Genomic DNA, 24547 nt, shown 5'->3' on the forward strand with positions numbered 1-24547 from the left:
TACAGCTTCTCTGCATGTTCGTATGTTCATATTAATAAATATTTCTATCAAAAGTGTGTTTCTTTCTTTTAATAACTTCGGACATGCACAGAGAATAAGAGCTAATGATTCGTGTTTGTAGTTGCACAATCTGCAGTCTTGGGTTTGATGCTGTTCTTTACAGGAGGGGTCAGATCCTTTGTTTCCCACACACCAAAGCATAAATTCATGAATTGATTTTTTGAAATGATTGAGAAATGAGCTGATAGATAGGCCTAAGGTTTCCTGGTACCATATGACTTAATCACCATCCAGGCATGACGTCTTTGTTATAAGCTGTTTTCATCTGTTATGTTAGACAGCAGTTTTGTTGACAGATTAATTGCTTTGCTTATGGCCAGTTTCCCCATGCCGGAGTTCCAAATTTCTTGAGCAGAAAGATCCTCAATAATCTGTGCTAAATAGCAGCCCCAGGAACTCTGCATTTTATTTTCTCTTTGAGCTTCTATTTCTTTCCAGCAGAGGTGCTCGATAAAGTCGGTTGTGGATGCTCTGAGCCTTCCACATAGTTTAATAAAAGCACTTTTACTCCGGAATATTTGATTGGTAAAACCAGACTCGAGTCGGACTTGAGCTGGTGATGTGGATTGCTGAATGAGGAAGACGTTATTATAAACCTTTGTTTAGATGTTATTATAATTGAGATTTTGTGACCCCTCATAATTTCGCAACCATATGTGACAGAAGGCATTAATTGTGCAGCCAGGACAGGTAGTAAGTGGCTGTAGGATGGACAGCTTAATTTCCTTTTTCATAATTTGAAACCATAAATGAGATTTTGGGCTTTGGCCCTCATTGCTAGGAGCTGATTCTTATAACTCAGTTTTCTTTCGATTTTAAATCCCAGATATTTGTATGAGGCGATGGCACAACTTTTTTTCTGTCCAAAAACCATGCATGTTTTTGTATTTGGCATCCACTGAAAGCGCCTCCTTTGTTTTAGATGAATGTAGTTCTAACCCGTGCCGATCCATGCACTTAGCTGATATACTCATGCTGCTTCGAAGCCGAATTGGGGTTTTGATAAAAGCACTATGTCATCAGCGCACTGCAGGCACCTCAATTCCTCTTTGTCTAGCGTTGGATGAGGGCTGTTCGCTTCTCTGAGTGCTTCTTCAAGATCGGTTAAAGACAAATTGAAGAGGCTTGGAGCTAACACACACTCCTGTTTTAATCCATTGTGGATGTCTATTTTCCTTGTTACACGTCTGCCATCACCTATTATCACCTGGGACCAGGTATCTGTGTACAGTTCTTTAATGGCATTCAACAGATTGTTTGGGATGCCCAACATTCCCAGTTTTTTCCATAAGTTTTTTTCGGGGCACAAGACCTAAAGGACTGAGAATTCATCTTCATATTCTTCCCGCTGTGATTATTCCGTCACCAAATGGACCCAATGCAGTTCAGTAATATTATGTTTTTTATCATTGTTACTAGGTGAGAGCCCAGTCACAGATCTGGTTGGCCGGGAGTGTGGTACAGAGATGTTGCATTCGTCATGGCAGATCATTATAGTAGCCTCTTCAAACAGGAAACAGGAAATGGGCTTCGTCCAGCTCCTTAGTCACCAATCGGCTTTATATTTATTTTATTTACTTGCAAAGTTTTATATAGCGCTGGCTAGACCCGGAGGTATCAGAGCGCTTTACATGAGGATCAGCGAGTTGCAGGTTGCATAATTACATAGCCAAGTATAGACATAGGGAAAAAAAACATGAGATTACACAATAATGTGAGTGATTTGCGCGTTCACACGTCTTATGGGTAGTGAAAAGGTAGAGGGTGAATGGTAAACAGGGGTAAGGAATGCAGGTAGGAAACACAATGGGATGGTGAGGAAATCAATGTCCGATGTCCGGCTGGGTAGGTGCCGGCTGAGGGGTGAACCAGAGCCAAACTCCTCTATAGATGCATAGGATAGCTCCACCGGGCATCAGCCAAGGTTGCTCGGGCACCGCGGTAGGTACAGACAGTTATGGTTTCCGCCCATAGGGTATCGTCAAAGTTCCATCAAGAGCATCGCTTACGGTGCTGCTGGGAAACGCCGTCCCCCTCACCCTCCAGCACGGCCCCAGGTCAAGAGTGGTGAGAGGAGAGGTGGAAGGGACAGTTCCAAAGTCCGCAGATCTTCCCCATTTCCAGCAGCGGTAGTGAGTGTTGGGCATTTGAACAGGATCCCAGTGGTAGAGGGGCCCTGGGCGCTTCAGGGTCAAATAGTGATGCCGCTACCTGGAAGGAGGTAGGCCGCCATTAAAGCCTCCTTGCCTCCACCAGGAATCAGGGGCTCAGAGCTCCCAGATAACAAAGGGGGAGATCGCTGGCGGCGGCATAGGAAAAGTTCCCTGGAGGGGAATGGTATGGGGTCATCTCGCTCAGAGGGGTGTTTTGCCTGCAGAGGGATGGTGCGCAGCTGCTGCAAATGTCTTACGTATCTCCTAGTCATGGACTCAGTCCCCAATAAAGGCTCGGTCTCGGGGGACGGCGCAGGTCGGGCCCGCAGGTCCCTCCCCCTCCAGCCGCACCTGAACCTCTGGAACGGCACAGGTAAACAAAAATCACAATGCAGAGTTATCTCCCCAGGGGCGGGCCAGCCGGTAAGTCAAAGTTTCAAGATGCGGGCCGTGGGGAAGGGGTCAAATGCAACATCTGGGTGGGGACACATCACTGGATGCCTTAGCCCATCACCACAACCAGAAGTGACATCGTAGACCACCTCAATCTAAGTACTTGGGCACAGAGTTAGTAAAATTGATTCAATGTCTCCCTCGCATTGTGTTGATGGCTTCAAAGTTGTATTGTGCTTATATGTGTAACCAAAACAATATTTTCCTATGTACAGGTCTCTGATTCATTTAGATCATGTTCGTGCTTTATAAAACCCTCTTAATAAAAATAAACAAATATTTATAGAAAAGATCAAGATAGAATGAATTTCTGCCACATCCACATCATTGAAGACACCAAAGGGAGGGAGAGGGTGCTAGACCATTTATTCACATTAGAAGAAACTAAGGGGGTTTATTTACCAGGTACTCACAATATATGAGACTAAGGATAGCGGAGGAGTACACATTGCTGACATCTCTAGTCCCTCTCCATGCCCTCTAAACTAACCCTGGGCATAGTGGGCGTAGTGGGGCTATGTGGAGCATCGCGTAGTGTGGCCAAATCTACGCACACTCGTTCACTCCGCGTAGCCCCACTACACGCCGCCCGCCTCCCGCCCGCCCTCATTTTAAAATAACTTAAAGTATTTAAAAGTAAGAAAATGTCTTACCTGAGGTGCGGCGTCCTGGGGCTCCCTCTTCCTGGTTCAGCGGCAACTTCCTCCTCACAAATGCGCATTCACGGGCGTCCTCAATCCACCACCCACCCCATCGCTGCTTAATCTTGCTCCGTCACCCTCGTGTCTATTTCTCCCCTCACCAAACAGAACTAAAGCCCCGCCTCCTCCATGAGACACTTATACCTGTCATAAGTGGTGCTAGCACCAGCTCACTCAGGCTAGAATGGCCGGCCTGTAGTTACAGTTTGAGTGGTCTCCAATGAGTGGCATGATATGTGCTGCAGCCCATGGAAGACCCCTGGTGTACCTATGCCTTGGGTACCATATACAATGGTACACCAGTAGCCAATTGGGAAGGTACCAAAGTACTTGCCATGATCACATTCAGGGAGGAAGCACAGAGACTGGGGTCCTAATTAGCAGGATCCCAGTTAGACTAGTCAGAAAATAGAACACCAGCAAAAAGTGGGGGGAATCATGAAAACAGATACTATTTTCCTACATTGCTTATGAAAGAGGGTGTGCAGTCCAGACCGACAACGGAGTAAAATACAAATTATACATATTACTGCTTATGAAAGAGGCTGTGCTAACCCACAGCAAAATAAAGTAAAAGTTATAGTGCAGTGGCCCATGAAGCAGGCACCATGATCATGAAACGAATGCCGCAGTGTACTAGACGCACACACAGTACATCACAAGTAGTAAATAATACAAGTAGTTCCCAAAGGAACATATACACATCCATAGCTTAAGTAAACTGTACTTGGTCGGTTCTCCTCAGAGAGAAACGGAACTGATGTATCTGGAGCACCAACCAATGAGGATCCAGTAAAGGAGAGTGTAGTGAGCTGGTCCCATGCGTGTAGGAGGTACAAGTAGACGCTGTAGACGTGGCCAGATAAATGTAGATGAAGTTTATTAAGTTCTTAGAAGAAGTCACATCAAGCCCCACCAGGAGCAGCCTCCTAGCTGCTCAGCCCATCTCCCAACTGACAACCAAACACACAAGAACCCAAGCATTCCACTCACACTAACATGCTAACTGGAACACTCACACTGGCTGAGCAGCTAGGTACAGAGGACACAATGACAAGACCTGATGATATTACAGAGAGGGACGTAGGATTGAACCAATGGCAAGTTGCAGACAGGACTAAACTCCTTATAGAGATTACAGCAGGTCTTCCAGACAGCGCCTGCATGCTGCCTAGGCTCGACCTAAAAAGTGCACTAGCTCTGGCTGCATGTGAGCAAAAATGTCAGTCAAGGAAAAGTTGGCATGCCAAAACACAAACCTCATACAAACATTGTTTAAAGATTACATTGAAAAAAATGGATGTCCGATACCATTTATCAACAGTGATGCGTCAACAAACATAATGCGCGAAGAAAATTATAATCAGGGCAACTGTAAATATGCAGCAGGAGAGTGCCAAATTGTGGCACGGTTGAGTAAATTATACTTGAATCGCTACTTAAACATGACCTTATTGAGTGTTCTACTGGTCCTATGCCATGGGTTTCTCCCATAGTGGTATTGCCCAAAAAGGACTGTGAAGGAGCTGTACGCTTAAGTCTTATTATGCGTCGGGCTAACAAGGCAACTAAACGGTGCAAAGGTTTTCTCTCACCTTGATTTAAATTTAGTTTATCATCAATTGGAACTCAAAGACAATTGCAGGTATATAACAACCTTTCCTACCCATGTTGGTCTGTTTTGATACAAAGGACTCAGATTTGGGATGTCATCGGCTGGAGACCTTTTTCAAGACACCATTTGACGTATCATACAGCCTGTTGTAAATGCATTAAATTCTAGCGATGTCATATTGGTTTTCGGAGCTACACCGAAGGAGCATGATCAGGCGCTCATGCAAGTATGCTTTTTACGTACTGATGCAGGTTTGACATTGAACACATAGAAATGCGAGTTCCATAAAAAGAAGCTAAAGCTCTTTGGTCATATCTCTGACACCTGATCCTGCCAAATTACAAGCAGTGTCAAATGCTGATTCCCCAGTTACTGTATACGATACATACAAGGCTTTATGACTGTAAGTGCTCCATTGCGAGAGTTGACGAAGCGAAATGTTTAATATAAGTGGTCACATGAATGCAAGAAAAGTTTCAAGAAAATCAAACCAAGCATTGAAATTGATACTGAAATGGCCTTCTTTAATCCAAAGCTCCATACAGAGGTTGTTTTTGATGCTAGCCCTGTTGGGTTAGGTGCCATTCTTGCACAGAACAGTGGACAGCCAAATGCATGGAGTGTGGCATATCCCAGAAGAGGTTTGCCCAGGCCGAACGTGCTTATTCACAACCTGCGAAAGAAAGCTTTGCTGTGGTATGGGCTTGTGAATATTTCCATGTGCTCTTTTATGGAAAGCATTTTACTCTGGTAACTGATCATCAAGCTTTACTGACTATCTTTGGCAATCCAAAAGCCAAGATGCCTCCTTGCATTGAAAGATGGGGATTACGATTGAAGGATTACAACTAATTAATTGTGCATCGTCCAGGAAAGGATCTAAATCCTGCTGACTTATTCTTCCAGAGAGCCTTTAAAAGGTCAAGGTACTCCATCCAAGACGGCTGACGCCTGCATCAAACTGAGCACATCAGCTGCTGTATCGTTAGCCCGGAGCATTACTGCTACAAGTCATGATTGTGCTATACTGACGTTGGAAGATTTAATTATAGGTCAGTCGTGGAACCAACATACTCGACCTCTCCCAAACGATGTTGAATATCAAAAATACAAACATGTCAAAGATGAACTTCCATAAATGAAGTAGTCCTATTGCGTGGGTCGAGAATCCTAATTCCGGAGAGTCTGCGACAAAGAATGATTGAAGTGGCTCGTGAAGGACATTGTGGTGTTGTTACCACCAAGATAACTCTACGTGATAGTTTGGTTCCCATACTTAGATGAGAGTGTTGAAAAAGAACTCAAGGCCTGTCATCTATGCAACTGCCTTTCTACAAATGTGACAACATATGTTGAACATGTCAGAACTCCCTAAGCATGCCTGAGAGAGAATAGCCATTGATTCCTTTGTTCCACTTGATAGCGGACATCATTTGCAAGTAATTGTGGATGAATACTCCCTCTTCCCCCTCAAAGGAAATCTTTCATCCAAAGCTCATGAACAAGTCATTGAGAGACTGGATAACATCTTTGCGACATGTGGCATTCCAGCCATTGTGAAGTCTGATGATGCCCTTTGACAGTTGAATTTAAGGAGTTTTTTTGCAGCATCTTTACATAAAGCATTAGAGTTGGTTTTAATGCGAGAATTAATTTAATAACTTACATTAACCAGTTAGGTAGTCCCATGCAGGAGTTAGGTGGGTTAGGGTGCCAACCGCTGGCCCTTTGTTAGCCAATGGGGAACTTAACTTTCTCCGCAGCAAAACAACAAATTTGAAGTGTTACTGTTAAAATGTAAAAAATATGTCCTACTTAGAAAAAAAACACAGCTCCGTGCCTTGGGGCACTATAGGCCCTCCTTAGGCAAGACTTATATATAGTGTTAAGGGGTGGGCGGGCTTTGCCATTGGTGTGAATGGTTTGGTCGAACTCGCAGTGAAGGTGCTGTCCTTGCAGGCTGGGAGCCACTTTGTACCTTGTCACACACAAGGTGGCACAATCGGCGCTGCAGCCCTGAGTGAACACTTGGCCTTATATTCCCTGGTTACCATATAAAAGAGATCAATAAGTATTTCGGTCCTTGTCAATTGGGGGTATCCAATTGGACATGTAGTTTGTACAGGGTCAGAACACTGGCACTGGTGTCTGGTTAGAAGGCCCCAGTCTACTCCCAGATTAGAAAAACCCAGCAGCATCAGCCTAAAAAAGATGGGTGTGGACCTGCAGAAAGGGGTATTTCCTTTCAGACACTTATGACAATCAAGGGGAACAGCGATGTAGTAACTGAATGTAAGTGAAAGGCAGTGAACAGACCCCCTGGGTGTAAGTAATGAGAACATGAGTGAGGTATGAGTTCAAAAGATTAGGACACAAGAGAGCCGCTAGACAGAATTCATGGGTACCTCTGAGGGTCCCTTGCACTCTGTGGTGACTACCACTAACAGAGCTAGTGTCCCTCCACCCTCAGAACCACATAGGACACACATATTATACACTGCACCTAAGAAACTACTGTAAAGCCACAGCTAAAAAAAGTCCAGTTCTCACACTTAATTGTCAAAGTCTCAGTAGATGTAGGATGCTGGCTCTCTATATAGTGCACTAAAATAAAGTACACTCTGGAGAGATTCCAGTGAGATGCAGATTGGAATACAGAGGCAAAAGTAGATAATACTAACACTCTACTTGTTGTAGTGTGGGCTAGCAGTGAGGCTAATCAGAGTGTAGTGCTAAGCATGTGTTGTACTCACTGAGGCAATACATGAGATGTACTCAAGAATGAATCCAAGTCCAGTTTATACAAATAACATCGTTTTTAAATTATTTTTTTTAAATGTAATTGTTTGGACCAAGAATATTGTTCTACAGTAAGTACTTTTTAGGATATGAATTTTCAAAGTTGGCAAAATGAAATTGTTTTGTGCATAATTATGCACCATCTGAATTCAATGGGAAGAAATAAGAAAATACATTTAAAATCATACAGTTGGATTTTAAGATTCACCTTCGGTATTTAAGTAACTAGCAAAGCCAGGCCCAATTTTCCGCTAGCAGATTTACTTGAGCATCGCAAGTCGGCCTTGAGCAGGGTGCTGAGTTTGTTGATAGCTGGGGCTCTGATAAGGAGAGGGCCTCCTGAAAACACACTGCATATGGGGACTTAAAGGTACATCTGAGGGGTCCCACTAGTAGCAACCTCTTACAAGGGCCTCTGGACCATGGGAGCACAGCTGGATCATTGGTACCCAGGCCTGAAGGGCTGGGTGCAGAGCAGAAAGGTCAGCCAAACGGCACACCTCAAGTTGTCCGCGCAGACAGGAGCAGTCTGTTTTGAAAGACTATTTCGGGAAAGCTGGGCCACTTCCGAAGTGGGTCTGTGGTTTCAACGTCGCTTTATTGGTGTTTTGAGTCCGGACTGGACTCTTAGTCTGGGAGAATATTGCTGGTGTCTTTACAATTGGTGGAGAGACAACCAGATTCTGCAGTTCTGTGGCTGCAGGGTAGCGGCACCTCTACTCCAAGGGAGTTCTTTGGTGATTTGTAAAAGGTTGGAGGAGCTCCGGGGATCCTAGGGGCCTCCCAGTTGCAGGACAAGATAGCACAGCATGATTGTTGAGTCCATTAAGGCAGCAGGCTGGGTTTGGCACCAATTGTGCCATCTATTTGAATGCCCGCTCTGTTCCTAAACATTCCACTGAGCTATGGAACCTTTTAGACCAAGAGGCCCCAGATATCTGCCTAATCACAGAAACCTGGCTTCACGAGCATGCTCTGCCAGACATACATGAAGCTTTCCCCCCTCAATATAAAATAATTAGAGCCGACAGGACTCAGACAAAAGGAGGAGGTCTGTTAATAGCGACTATTAACGATCTTGATCTAACTCTTTTAGAAGTTCATGTTGACAATCACCTAGAAATCTGTATTTTTAACCCCTTCGCTGCTAGGCCTTTTCCCCTCCTGTGCTAAGCCCTTTTTGGGCTATTTGAGGTAGTGCGCGCTTAGGCTCCTGTAACTTTTTGACCACATTAGGTATCCACGCCAAATTTGCGTCCTTTTCTTCCAACATCTTGAGGATTCTAAAGGTACCCAGGGTTTGTGGATTCTCCTAGAGGGTTCCCAGAAATTAGTCAAAATACAGCAATTTTTTTTTTTTTTGTGAAAAATGTGAAAAACGGGCTGCAAATGAAAGCTTCTGGGTTTTTCTCTGCAAATGGTATCAAAAAAGGGTTTGTGGGGCTGAAATCACAATTTCTCCAGCTTTTAGGGAATGACAGACTTTTGTTAGAAAACCAACATTTTTTACACAGTTTTGGCATTTTTCTGGGACATACCCTATTTTTGCTATTTTTTGTGCTTTCAACCTCCTTCCAGTTAACGGTAGAAAAGGGTAACAAAACAATAATGGATCCTGGAAAGCTATACATTTTTGAAAAGTAGACAAAATTCTGAATTCAGCAAGGGGTCATTTGCGTAGATCCATCAAGGTTTCTTTATAGAAATTTACAGGCAAATATAGGAAAAATTAAAAATTTGTTGAAAAAAGCAGCCTCTTGAGTCAACGTTTTTACCTGTAACTTCTTCGAATTATGACATCTCTTTGAAAGCAATGTACCGTTACATCCGGTAGACCTTCCTGGTTGTGGGGACATATAGGACTTGTAGGTTCACCAAGAGCCCAACGAACCCAGAGTAGAAAAATGAGCAGCATTTTGTAATGTTTTTTTTTTTTGGTCCGGGTATATAGCAATTATTGTGGGAAAATGTATACTTGGAAAAATCGGTATGAAAGTCACCTATGTATTTCTGAAATGGGAACAAATTACAGAGTTCAGAAACAGTGCATATTTGCACATTTTCGAAATTGGGAATACTCATATTTGCATGACAATTATTGGTCATTTTTCAAAATGACTTTTTTTTTACACAATGTCTTTCATTTGGAAGGGAGAAATGCATCAAAAATCAATAGGTAATAACAGTTGCTTTACAAATTTGAACTACCCTAAGTCTCCCGAGAAAAATGGTACCTCACTTGTGTGGGTAGGCATAGTGCCCACGACAGGAAGTGGCTCAAAACCTAAGGTGAACACACCACATTTTCACACTGAAAATTTACACTTTTTTTGCAAATAGTCTAGCTGTAGTTTTTGAACCCTAGCCCTGCCGGCACCTAGGGAAACCTAGCAAACCTATACATTTTTGAAAACTAGACACCCAGGGGAATCCAGGATGGGGTGACTTGACTGCCTCCCACCATGGTCTGTTACCCAGAATCCCTTGCAAACGTAAAAAATTGACAAAAAAATCACATTTTCCCCACATTTCTGTGATGGAAAGTTCTGGAATCTGCGTGGATCCACAAATTTCCACCCACCCCGCGTTCCCCAAAGTCCTACGAGAAAAATGGTACCTCACTTGTGCGGGTCGGCCTAGTGCCCGCGGCAGGAAACGGCGCAAAACGCAACGTGGTTTTGCAGTGAAAAATGACCCTTTTTTTGGCAAAGTGACTAGCTGTAGATTTTGTACCCTAGCCCTGCCGGCACCTAGGGAAACCTAGCAAACCTATACATTTCTGAAAACTAGACACCCAGGGGAATCCAGGATGGGGTGACTTGACTGCCTCCCACCATGGTCTGTTACCCAGAATCCCTTGCAAACGTAAAAAATTGACAAAAAAACCACATTTTCCCCACATTTCTGTGATGGAAAGTTCTGGAATCTGCGTGGATCCACAAATTTCCACCCACCCCGCGTTCCCCAAAGTCCTACGAGAAAAATGGTACCTCACTTGTGCGGGTCGGCCTAGTGCCCGCGACAGGAAACGGCGCAAAACGCAACGTGGTTTTGCAGTGAAAAATGACCCTTTTTTTGGCAAAGTGACTAGCTGTAGATTTTGTACCCTAGCCCTGCCGGCACCTAGGGAAACCTAGCAAACCTATACATTTCTGAAAACTAGACACCCAGGGGAATCCAGGATGGGGTGACTTGACTGCCTCCCACCATGGTCTGTTACCCAGAATCCCTTGCAAACGTAAACAATTGACAAAAAAAACACATTTTCCCCACATTTCTGTGATGGAAAGTTCTGGAACCTGCGTGGATCCACAAATTTCCACCCACCCCGCGATCCCCAAAGTCCTACGAGAAAAATGGTACCTCACTTGTGCGGGTCGGCCTAGTGCCCGCGACAGGAAACAGCGCAAAACGCAACGTGGTTTTGGAGTGAAAAATGACCCTTCTTTTGGCAAAGTGACTAGCTGTAGATTTTGTACCCTAGCCCTGCCGGCACCTAGGGAAACCTAGCAAACCTATACATTTTTGAAAACTAGACACCCAGGGGAATCCAGGATGGGGTGACTTGACTGTCTCCCACCATGGTCTGTTACCCAGAATCCCTTGCAAACGTAATAAATTGACAAAAAAAACACATTTTCCCCACATTTCTGTGATGGAAAGTTCTGGAACCTGCGTGGATCCACAAATTTCCACCCACCCCGCGTTCCCCAAAGTCCTACGAGAAAAATGGTACCTCACTTGTGCGGGTCGGCCTAGTGCCCGCGACAGGAAACGGCGCAAAACGCAACGTGGTTTTGGAGTGAAAAATTACCCTTTTTTTGGCAAAGTGACTAGCTGTAGATTTTGTACCCTAGCCCTGCCGGCACCTAGGGAAACCTAGCAAACCTATACATTTTTGAAAACTAGACACCCAGGGGAATCCAGGATGGGGTGACTTGACTGCCTCCCACCATGGTCTGTTACCCAGAATCCCTTGCAAACGTAAAAAATTGACAAAAAAAACACATTTTCCCCACATTTCTGTGATGGAAAGTTCTGGAATCTGCGTGGATCCACAAATTTCCACCCACCCCGCGTTCCCCAAAGTCCTACGAGAAAAATGGTACCTCACTTGTGCGGGTCGGCCTAGTGCCCGCGGCAGGAAACGGCGCAAAACGCAACGTGGTTTTGCAGTGAAAAATGACCCTTTTTTTGGCAAAGTGACTAGCTGTAGATTTTGTACCCTAGCCCTGCCGGCACCTAGGGAAACCTAGCAAACCTATACATTTCTGAAAACTAGACACCCAGAGGAATCCAGGATGGGGTGACTTGACTGCCTCCCACCATGGTCTGTTACCCAGAATCCCTTGCAAACGTAAAGAATTGACAAAAAAAACACATTTTCCCCACATTTCTGTGATGGAAAGTTCTGGAATCTGCGTGGATCCACAAATTTCCACCCACCCCGCGTTCCCCAAAGTCCTACGAGAAAAATGGTACCTCACTTGTGCGGGTCGGCCTAGTGCCCGCGACAGGAAACGGCGCAAAACGCAACGTGGTTTTGGAGTGAAAAATGACCCTTTTTTTGGCAAAGTGACTAGCTGTAGATTTTGTACCCTAGCCCTGCCGGCACCTAGGGAAACCTAGCAAACCTATACATTTCTGAAAACTAGACACCCAGGGGAATCCAGGATGGGGTGACTTGACTGCCTCCCACCATGGTCTGTTACCCAGAATCCCTTGCAAACGTAAAAAATTGACAAAAAAAACACATTTTCCCCACATTTCTGTGATGGAAAGTTCTGGAATCTGCGTGGATCCACAAATTTCCACCCACCCCGCGTTCCCCAAAGTCCTACGAGAAAAATGGTACCTCACTTGTGCGGGTCGGCCTAGTGGCGCGACAGGAAACGGCGCAAAACGCAACGTGGTTTTGGAGTGAAAAATGACCCTTTTTTTGGCAAAGTGACTAGCTGTAGATTTTGTACCCTAGCCCTGCCGGCACCTAGGGAAACCTAGCAAACCTATACATTTCTGAAAACTAGACACCCAGGGGAATCCAGGATGGGGTGACTTGACTGCCTCCCACCATGGTCTGTTACCCAGAATCCCTTGCAAACGTAAAAAATTGACAAAAAAAACACATTTTCCCCACATTTCTGTGATGGAAAGTTCTGGAATCTGCGTGGATCCACAAATTTCCACCCACCCCGCGTTCCCCAAAGTCCTACGAGAAAAATGGTACCTCACTTGTGCGGGTCGGCCTAGTGCCCGCGACAGGAAACGGCGCAAAACGCAACGTGGTTTTGGAGTGAAAAATGACCCTTTTTTTGGCAAAGTGACTAGCTGTAGATTTTGTACCCTAGCCCTGCCGGCACCTAGGGAAACCTAGCAAACCTATACATTTCTGAAAACTAGACACCCAGGGGAATCCAGGATGGGGTGACTTGACTGCCTCCCACCATGGTCTGTTACCCAGAATCCCTTGCAAATGTAAAAAATTGACAAAAAAAACACATTTTCCCCACATTTCTGTGATGGAAAGTTCTGGAACCTGCGTGGATCCACAAATTTCCACCCACCCCGCGTTCCCCAAAGTCCTACGAGAAAAATGGTACCTCACTTGTGCGGGTCGGCCTAGTGCCCGCGACAGGAAACGGCGCAAAACGCAACGTGGTTTTGGAGTGAAAAATGACCCTTTTTTTGGCAAAGTGACTAGCTGTAGATTTTGTACCCTAGCCCTGCCGGCACCTAGGGAAACCTAGCAAACCTATACATTTCTGAAAACTAGACACCCAGGGGAATCCAGGATGGGGTGACTTGACTGCCTCCCACCATGGTCTGTTACCCAGAATCCCTTGCAAACGTAACAAATTGACAAAAAAAACACATTTTCCCCACATTTCTGTGATGGAAAGTTCTGGAATCTGCGTGGATCCACAAATTTCCACCCACCCCGCGTTCCCCTAAGTCCTACAAGAAAAATGGTACCTCACTTGTGCGGGTTGGCCTAGTGCCCGCGACAGGAAACGGCGCAAAACGCAACGTGGTTTTGGAGTGAAAAATGACCCTTTTTTTGGCAAAGTGACTAGCTGTAGATTTTGTACCCTAGCCCTGCCGGCACCTAGGGAAACCTAGCAAACCTATACATTTCTGAAAACTAGACACCCAGGGGAATCCAGGATGGGGTGACTTGACTGCCTCCCACCATGGTCTGTTACCCAGAATCCCTTGCAAACGTAAAAAATTGACAAAAAAAACACATTTTCCCCACATTTCTGTGATGGAAAGTTCTGGAATCTGCGTGGATCCACAAATTTCCACCCACCCTGCGTTCCCCAAAGTCCTACGAGAAAAATGGTACCTCACTTGTGCGGGTCGGCTTAGTGCCCGCGACAGGAAACGGCGCAAAACGCAACGTGGTTTTGCAGTGAAAAATGACCCTTTTTTTGGCAAAGTGACTAGCTGTAGATTTTGTACCCTAGCCCTGCCGGCACCTAGGGAAACCTAGCAAACCCAGGCATTTTTGAAAACTAGACACCCGGCGGCTTCCAGGGAGGTATGGCTTGCGTGGATCCCCCAACGTTTCCTTACCCAGAATCCCCTGCAAACCTCATTTTTTGCTCAAAAAATCACTTTTTTCACACATTTTGGGGTGGGAAAGTAGTGGCATCACCGGGCTCACACAAATTTACCACCACCCAGCGTTCCCCCAGGTCTCCCGGTAAAAATGGTGCCTCACTTGTGTGGGAGGCCCAAGTACCTGCGGCAGGCAAGGGCCCCAAACATAGTGAGGCGACATCAAGATGGCCTATCGCCAAACCACCTGGTTTTGCAAGGGGGGTCACTTTGGTTTTTGGCCCGGTGCGCGGCGGCCATCTAGGGAAACCTACCAAACCCAGGCATTTTTGAAAACTAGACACCCGGCGGCTTCCAGGGAGGTATGGCTTGCGTGGATCCCCCAACGTTTCCTTACCCAGAATCCCCTGCAAACCTCAAATTTTGCTCAAAAAATCACTTTTTTCACACATTTTGGGGTGGGAAAGTAGTGGCATCACCGGGCTCACACAAATTTACCACCACCCAGCGTTCCCCCAGGTCTCCCGGTAAAAATGGTGCCTCACTTGTGTGGGAGGCCCAAGTACCCGCGGCAGGCAAGGGCCCCAAACGTAGTGAGGCGACATCAAGATGGCCTATCGCCAAACCACCTGGTTTTGCAAGGGGGGTCACTTTGGTTTTTGGCCCGGTGCGCGGCGGCCATCTAGGGAAACCTAGCAAACCCAGGCATTTTTGAAAACTAGACACCCGGCGGCTTCCAGGGAGGTATGGCTTGCGTGGATCCCCCAACGTTTCCTTACCCAGAATCCCCTGCAAACCTCAAATTTTGCTCAAAAAATCACTTTTTTCACACATTTTGGGGTGGGAAAGTAGTGGCATCACCGGGCTCACACAAATTTACCACCACCCAGCGTTCCCCCAGGTCTCCCGGTAAAAATGGTGCCTCACTTGTGTGGGAGGCCCAAGTACCCGCGGCAGGCAAGGGCCCCAAACGTAGTGAGGCGACATCAAGATGGCCTATCGCCAAACCACCAGGTTTTGCAAGGGGGGTCACTTTGGTTTTTGGCCCGGTGCGTGGCGGCCATCTAGGGAAACCTACCAAACCCAGGCATTTTTGAAAACTAGACACCCGGCGGCTTCCAGGGAGGTATGGCTTGCGTGGATCCCCCAACGTTTCCTTACCCAGAATCCCCTGCAAACCTCAAATTTTGCTCAAAAAATCACTTTTTTCACACATTTTGGGGTGGGAAAGTAGTGGCATCACCGGGCTCACACAAATTTACCACCACCCAGCGTTCCCCCAGGTCTCCCGGTAAAAATGGTGCCTCACTTGTGTGGGAGGCCCAAGTACCCGCGGCAGGCAAGGGCCCCAAACGTAGTGAGGCGACATCAAGATGGCCTATCGCCAAACCACCTGGTTTTGCAAGGGGGGGCACTTTGGTTTTTGGCCCGGTGCGCGGCGGCCATCTAGGGAAACCTACCAAACCCAGGCATTTTTGAAAACTAGACACCCGGCGGCTTCCAGGGAGGTATGGCTTGCGTGGATCCCCCAACGTTTCCTTACCCAGAATCCCCTGCAAACCTCATTTTTTGCTCAAAAAATCACTTTTTTCACACATTTTGGGGTGGGAAAGTAGTGGCATCACCGGGCTCACACAAATTTACCACCACCCAGCGTTCCCCCAGGTCTCCCGGTAAAAATGGTGCCTCACTTGTGTGGGAGGCCCAAGTACCCGCGGCAGGCAAGGGCCCCAAACGTAGTGAGGCGACATCAAGATGGCCTATCGCCAAACCACCAGGTTTTGCAAGGGGGGTCACTTTGGTTTTTGGCCCGGTGCGCGGCGGCCATCTAGGGAAACCTAGCAAACCCAGGCATTTTTGAAAACTAGACACCCGGCGGCTTCCAGGGAGGTATGGCTTGCGTGGATCCCCCAACGTTTCCTTACCCAGAATCCCCTGCAAACCTCAATTTTTGCTCAAAAAATCACTTTTTTCACACATTTTGGGGTGGGAAAGTAGTGGCATCACCGGGCTCACACAAATTTACCACCACCCAGCGTTCCCCCAGGTCTCCCGGTAAAAATGGTGCCTCACTTGTGTGGGAGGCCCAAGTACCCGCGGCAGGCAAGGGCCCCAAACGTAGTGAGGCGACATCAAGATGGCCTATCGCCAAACCACCTGGTTTTGCAAGGGGGGTCACTTTGGTTTTTGGCCCGGTGCGCGGCGGCCATCTAGGGAAACCTACCAAACCCAGGCCTTTTTGAAAACTAGACACCCGGCGGCTTCCAGGGAGGTATGGCTTGCGTGGATCCCCCAACGTTTCCTTACCCAGAATCCCCTGCAAACCTCATTTTTTGCTCAAAAAATCACTTTTTTCACACATTTTGGGGTGGGAAAGTAGTGGCATCACCGGGCTCACACAAATTTACCACCACCCAGCGTTCCCCCAGGTCTCCCGGTAAAAATGGTGCCTCACTTGTGTGGGAGGCCCAAGTACCCGCGGCAGGCAAGGGCCCCAAACGTAGTGAGGCGACATCAAGATGGCCTATCGCCAAACCACCAGGTTTTGCAAGGGGGGTCACTTTGGTTTTTGGCCCGGTGCGCGGCGGCCATCTAGGGAAACCTAGCAAACCCAGGCATTTTTGAAAACTAGACACCCGGCGGCTTCCAGGGAGGTATGGCTTGCATGGATCCCCCAACGTTTCCTTACCCAGAATCCCCTGCAAACCTCAATTTTTGCTCAAAAAATCACTTTTTTCACACATTTTGGGGTGGGAAAGTAGTGGCATCACCGGGCTCACACAAATTTACCACCACACAGCGTTCCCCCAGGTCTCCCGGTAAAAATGGTGCCTCACTTGTGTGGGAGGCCCAAGTACCCGCGGCAGGCAAGGGCCCCAAACGTAGTGAGGTGACATCAAGATGGCCTATCGCCAAACCACCTGGTTTTGCAAGGGGGGTCACTTTGGTTTTTGGCCCGGTGCGCGGCGGCCATCTAGGGAAACCTACCAAACCCAGGCATTTTTGAAAACTAGACACCCGGCGGCTTCCAGGGAGGTATGGCTTGCGTGGATCCCCCAACGTTTCCTTACCCAGAATCCCCTGCAAACCTCAATTTTTGCTCAAAAAATCACTTTTTTCACACATTTTCGGGTGGGAAAGTAGTGGCATCACCGGGCTCACACAAATTTACCACCACCCAGCGTTCCCCCAGGTCTCCCGGTAAAAATGGTGCCTCACTTGTGTGGGAGGCCCAAGTACCCGCGGCAGGCAAGGGCCCCAAACGTAGTGAGGCGACATCAAGATGGCCTATCGCCAAACCACCAGGTTTTGCAAGGGGGGTCACTTTGGTTTTTGGCCCGGTGCGCGGCGGCCATCTAGGGAAACCTAGCAAACCCAGGCATTTTTGAAAACTAGACACCCGGCGGCTTCCAGGGAGGTATGGCTTGCGTGGATCCCCCAACGTTTCCTTACCCAGAATCCCCTGCAAACCTCAATTTTTGCTCAAAAAATCACTTTTTTCACACATTTTGGGGTGGGAAAGTAGTGGCATCACCGGGCTCACACAAATTTACCACCACCCAGCGTTCCCCCAGGTCTCCCGGTAAAAATGGTGCCTCACTTGTGTGGGAGGCCCAAGTACCCGCGGCAGGCAAGGACAACAAACGTAGTGAGGCAACATCAACATTGCCTATCCCAAATGTCGCCTCACTACGTTTGTTGTCCTTGCCTGCCGCGGGTACTTGGGCCTCCCACACAAGTGAGGCACCATTTTTACCGGGAGACCTGGGGGAACGCTGGGTGGTGGTAAATTTGTGTGAGCCCGGTGATGCCACTAATTTCCCACCCCTAAATGTGTGAAAAAAGTGATTTTTTGAGCAAAATTTGAGGTTTGCAGGGGATTCTGGGTAAGGAAACGTTGGGGGATCCACGCAAGCCATACCTCCCTGGAAGCCGCCGGGTGTCTAGTTTTCAAAAATGCCTGGGTTTGGTAGGTTTCCCTAGATGGCCGCCGCGCACCGGGCCAAAAACCAAAGTGACCCCCCTTGCAAAACCAGGTGGTTTGGCGATAGGCCATCTTGATGTCGCCTCACTACGTTTGGGGCCCTTGCCTGCCGCGGGTACTTGGGCCTCCCACACAAGTGAGGCACCATTTTTACCGGGAGACCTGGGGGAACGCTGGGTGGTGGTAAATTTGTGTGAGCCCGGTGATGCCACTACTTTCCCACCCCAAAATGTGTGAAAAAAGTGATTTTTTGAGCAAAATTTGAGGTTTGCAGGGGATTCTGGGTAAGGAAACGTTGGGGGATCAACGCAAGCCATACCTCCCTGGAAGCCGCCGGGTGTCTAGTTTTCAAAAATGCCTGGGTTTGCTAGGTTTCCCTAGATGGCCGCCGCGCACCGGGCCAAAAACCAAAGTGACCCCCCTTGCAAAACCAGGTGGTTTGGCGATAGGCCATCTTGATGTCGCCTCACTACGTTTGGGGCCCTTGCCTGCCGCGGGTACTTGGGCCTCCCACACAAGTGAGGCACCATTTTTACCGGGAGACCTGGGGGAACGCTGGGTGGTGGTAAATTTGTGTGAGCCCGGTGATGCCACTACTTTCCCACCCCAAAATGTGTGAAAAAAGTGATTTTTTGAGCAAAATTTGAGGTTTGCAGGGGATTCTGGGTAAGGAAACGTTGGGGGATCCACGCAAGCCATACCTCCCTGGAAGCCGCCGGGTGTCTAGTTTTCAAAAATGCCTGGGTTTGCTAGGTTTCCCTAGATGGCCGCCGCGCACCGGGCCAAAAACCAAAGTGACCCCCCTTGCAAAACCAGGTGGTTTGGCGATAGGCCATCTTGATGTCGCCTCACTACGTTTGGGGCCCTTGCCTGCCGCGGGTACTTGGGCCTCCCACACAAGTGAGGCACCATTTTTACCGGGAGACCTGGGGGAACGCTGGGTGGTGGTAAATTTGTGTGAGCCCGGTGATGCCACTACTTTCCCACCCCAAAATGTGTGAAAAAAGTGATTTTTTGAGCAAAATTTGAGGTTTGCAGGGGATTCTGGGTAAGGAAACGTTGGGGGATCCACGCAAGCCATACCTCCCTGGAAGCCGCCGGGTGTCTAGTTTTCAAAAATGCCTGGGTTTGCTAGGTTTCCCTAGATGGCCGCCACGCACCGGGCCAAAAACCAAAGTGACCCCCCTTGCAAAACCAGGTGGTTTGGCGATAGGCCATCTTGATGTCGCCTCACTACGTTTGGGGCCCTTGCCTGCCGCGGGTACTTGGGCCTCCCACACAAGTGAGGCACCATTTTTACCGGGAGACCTGGGGGAACGCTGGGTGGTGGTAAATTTGTGTGAGCCCGGTGATGCCACTACTTTCCCACCCCAAAATGTGTGAAAATAGTGATTTTTTGAGCAAAATTTGAGGTTTGCAGGGGATTCTGGGTAAGGAAACGTTGGGGGATCCACGCAAGCCATACCTCCCTGGAAGCCGCCGGGTGTCTAGTTTTCAAAAATGCCTGGGTTTGCTAGGTTTCCCTAGATGGCCGCCGCGCACCGGGCCAAAAACCAAAGTGACCCCCCTTGCAAAACCAGGTGGTTTGGCGATAGGCCATCTTGATGTCGCCTCACTACGTTTGGGGCCCTTGCCTGCCGCGGGTACTTGGGCCTCCCACACAAGTGAGGCACCATTTTTACCGGGAGACCTGGGGGAACGCTGGGTGGTGGTAAATTTGTGTGAGCCCGGTGATGCCACTACTTTCCCACCCCAAAATGTGTGAAAAAAGTGATTTTTTGAGCAAAATTTGAGGTTTGCAGGGGATTCTGGGTAAGGAAACGTTGGGGGATCCACGCAAGCCATACCTCCCTGGAAGCCGCCGGGTGTCTAGTTTTCAAAAATGCCTGGGTTTGCTAGGTTTCCCTAGATGGCCGCCGCGCACCGGGCCAAAAACCAAAGTGACCCCCCTTGCAAAACCAGGTGGTTTGGCGATAGGCCATCTTGATGTCGCCTCACTACGTTTGGGGCCCTTGCCTGCCGCGGGTACTTGGGCCTCCCACACAAGTGAGGCACCATTTTTACCGGGAGACCTGGGGGAACGCTGGGTGGTGGTAAATTTGTGTGAGCCCGGTGATGCCACTACTTTCCCACCCCAAAATGTGTGAAAAAAGTGATTTTTTGAGCAAAATTTGAGGTTTGCAGGGGATTCTGGGTAAGGAAACGTTGGGGGATCCACGCAAGCCATACCTCCCTGGAAGCCGCCGGGTGTCTAGTTTTCAAAAATGCCTGGGTTTGCTAGGTTTCCCTAGATGGCCGCCGCGCACCGGGCCAAAAACCAAAGTGACCCCCCTTGCAAAACCAGGTGGTTTGGCGATAGGCCATCTTGATGTCGCCTCACTACGTTTGGGGCCCTTGCCTGCCGCGGGTACTTGGGCCTCCCACACAAGTGAGGCACCATTTTTACCGGGAGACCTGGGGGAACGCTGGGTGGTGGTAAATTTGTGTGAGCCCGGTGATGCCACTACTTTCCCACCCCAAAATGTGTGAAAAAAGTGATTTTTTGAGCAAAATTTGAGGTTTGCAGGGGATTCTGGGTAAGGAAACGTTGGGGGATCCACGCAAGCCATACCTCCCTGGAAGCCGCCGGGTGTTTAGTTTTCAAAAATGCCTGGGTTTGGTAGGTTTCCCTAGATGGCCGCCGCGCACCGGGCCAAAAACCAAAGTGACCCCCCTTGCAAAACCAGGTGGTTTGGCGATAGGCCATCTTGATGTCGCCTCACTACGTTTGGGGCCCTTGCCTGCCGCGGGTACTTGGGCCTCCCACACAAGTGAGGCACCATTTTTACCGGGAGACCTGGGGGAACGCTGGGTGGTGGTAAATTTGTGTGAGCCCGGTGATGCCACTACTTTCCCACCCCAAAATGTGTGAAAAAAGTGATTTTTTGAGCAAAATTTGAGGTTTGCAGGGGATTCTGGGTAAGGAAACGTTGGGGGATCCACGCAAGCCATACCTCCCTGGAAGCCGCCGGGTGTCTAGTTTTCAAAAATGCCTGGGTTTGCTAGGTTTCCCTAGATGGCCGCCGCGCACCGGGCCAAAAACCAAAGTGACCCCCCTTGCAAAACCAGGTGGTTTGGCGATAGGCCATCTTGATGTCGCCTCACTACGTTTGGGGCCCTTGCCTGCCGCGGGTACTTGGGCCTCCCACACAAGTGAGGCACCATTTTTACCGGGAGACCTGGGGGAACGCTGGGTGGTGGTAAATTTGTGTGAGCCCGGTGATGCCACTACTTTCCCACCCCAAAATGTGTGAAAAAAGTGATTTTTTGAGCAAAATTTGAGGTTTGCAGGGGATTCTGGGTAAGGAAACGTTGGGGGATCCACGCAAGCCATACCTCCCTGGAAGCCGCCGGGTGTCTAGTTTTCAAAAATGCCTGGGTTTGCTAGGTTTCCCTAGATGGCCGCCGCGCACCGGGCCAAAAACCAAAGTGACCCCCCTTGCAAAACCAGGTGGTTTGGCGATAGGCCATCTTGATGTCGCCTCACTACGTTTGGGGCCCTTGCCTGCCGCGGGTACTTGGGCCTCCCACACAAGTGAGGCACCATTTTTACCGGGAGACCTGGGGGAACGCTGGGTGGTGGTAAATTTGTGTGAGCCCGGTGATGCCACTACTTTCCCACCCCAAAATGTGTGAAAAAAGTGATTTTTTGGGCAAAAAATGAGGATTGCAGGGGATTCTGGGTAAGGAAACGTTGGGGGATCCACGCAAGCCATACCTCCCTGGAAGCCGCCGGGTGTCTAGTTTTCAGAAATGCGTGGGTTGGAAAGGTTTCCCTAGATGGCCGCCGAGCCCTGGGCAAAAAACCAAAGTAACCCCCCTTGCAAAACCAGATTACCTATTGTTACTACAGCGTGAGAATTTAGGAATAATACTGCAAAGAAAATGTGGCAGACAATTTGAGGTTTACAGGACAATGGGGATAAAAAATATTTTTCAAATCACTAGAGAGACATCACCATGAACTCCCAAGGGTTTTCGACAATATCTACAGTTGGTGGGTTATTCTTACATGGAAAGTGTACCTTGGCAGAGAAACAAAAGACAAAGATTCCTGCACAACCATCTATTCCTCAAACACACACACATACTGGTTGGATTTGGCACGAGGGCAAGTCATGGTTCAGTGTATTAAATTTTATTAACAAGAGATTTCACAAAAATGAAATGCACTGTCAATAATTAAATTCACAAAAAACCAAACCAATGACTTGCAGCTCGTGAGCTGTAAAGCCACGTCAAGGCACCAACCGCTTTACAGGCCATTCACACACCTTTCATACGTGATACAAACAAGACCATTCGCACCACCAGGTACAAAAGCAACACAGTACAAAAATCACCAAAAAGGGACAAGGTACACCCTGCTTCAGAAAGACAAATATTACTGCACAGTCATCTAACCCGCAAGCACACACACATACTGGTTGGATTTGGCACGAGGGTGAGTGATGGTTCAGTAGATAAAATTGTATTACCAAGTGATTTCACAAAACATGAAATGCACTGGTAATAATTGAAAGGGCAAGAAACTGAACCATTGACTCACAGCTCGTGAGCTGTAAAGCCACGACAAGGCACCAACCTCTTTACAGGCCATTCATACACCTTTCATACGTGTGAGACATACAAAACCATTCACACCGCCAGCCGCGGGCCCATCACATAACAAAACTCACACCAGCACACAGCGCCATTCAAGGGCCCATCACTTTCACACGCCCACAATCCAGACACAGCAACTACACAGGCTGAAGGATTGCGTGGAGTGGCACTCAGCTAGCAGTGTGTGTAGTGACCAGCAGAAAGTCACTACTCACACACAGCCAGCCAAGCACCAGTCGACACACACCGCTAGCCAAACACCAGTCCACGCACACCGCTAGCCAAGCGCCAGTCCAGGCACACCGCCATCCAATCGCCAGTCCAGGCACACCGGCAGCCAATCGCCAATCCACCTACACCGCCAGCCAAGCTCCAGTCCACGGACACCACCAGACAAGCACCATTCCACTCACACCGCCAGCCAAGCTCCAGTCCACACACACCACCAGACAAGCTCCAGTCCACGGACACCACCAGCCAAGCTCCAGTCCACGGACACCACCAGCCAAACACCAGTCCGCACACACCACCAGTCCACACACACCGCCAGCCAAGTACCAGTCCACGCACACCACCAGCCAAGCACCATTCCACGCACACCACCAGCCAAGCACCATTCCACGCACACCGCCAGCCAAGCACCATTCCACGCACACCACCAGCCACGCACCAGTCCACGCACACCGCCAGCCAAGCACCATTCCACGCACACCACCAGCCACGCACCAGTCCACGCACACCGCCAGTCCATGCACACCGCCAGTCCACGCACACCGTCAGCCAAGCACCATTCCACGCACACCACCAACCAAGTGCCAGTCCACACACACCAACAGCCAAGCGCAAGCCTACACACACCGCCATCACATTTTGGATTTTTTTAGAAAAAAATAAAAACACAAACAAATTGCAAATAGATACAAATCTTCTAACAGAAAATCAGCAACTAAATACATTGCACTAACACCAACCTTGAAACAGAATCATATTTTCCAAAGAATACAGACCAGGCAGTTCACTTTACCACTCATGAATCTTCCCAGAAGTTTTTACGCGAGTGGTACGCTCGGAAACAAGCAGAGAGACACAGTGCAGGATGAGAGGGACAATCGGGGCAGTACATACGACTCTCCTTCCGCAAACCTCTTCGCCAACAGACTCTACATCTCCTACTGGGAAAATCTTTTGCGGGTGTGGGAGGAATGTGATCTGGAAAGTGGCGTTCTTTCAATCTAGCAACATCCTCCACCAGTCCAACTCTAGGAACACTTGCCTGTTCCACTACAACAAGGCTGCCTATTACAGACTCCTGAAACTTAGCAAAAGTCATCTTTGACTCAGGGCAAGAATCCTGGAACACAACAAAAGCATTAAGCATTGCCAAGTGGAAAAGATGGATAGCCAACTTCTTGTACCAAATGTAAGCCTTACGAAGAGCAGTGTAAGGTTCCAACCTCTGATCTACTCTGTCAACACCACCCATGTACCTATTATAGTCTAAAACACATACAGGTTTGCGCGCTTCAGCGACCTGACCCCAAACAGTCACAGGTGCAGTGCTTTCATCATGGATGGA

Source organism: Triturus cristatus, chromosome 6 (genome assembly GCF_964204655.1).
Source record: "Triturus cristatus chromosome 6, aTriCri1.1, whole genome shotgun sequence".
Lineage (NCBI taxonomy): Eukaryota > Metazoa > Chordata > Amphibia > Caudata > Salamandridae > Triturus > Triturus cristatus.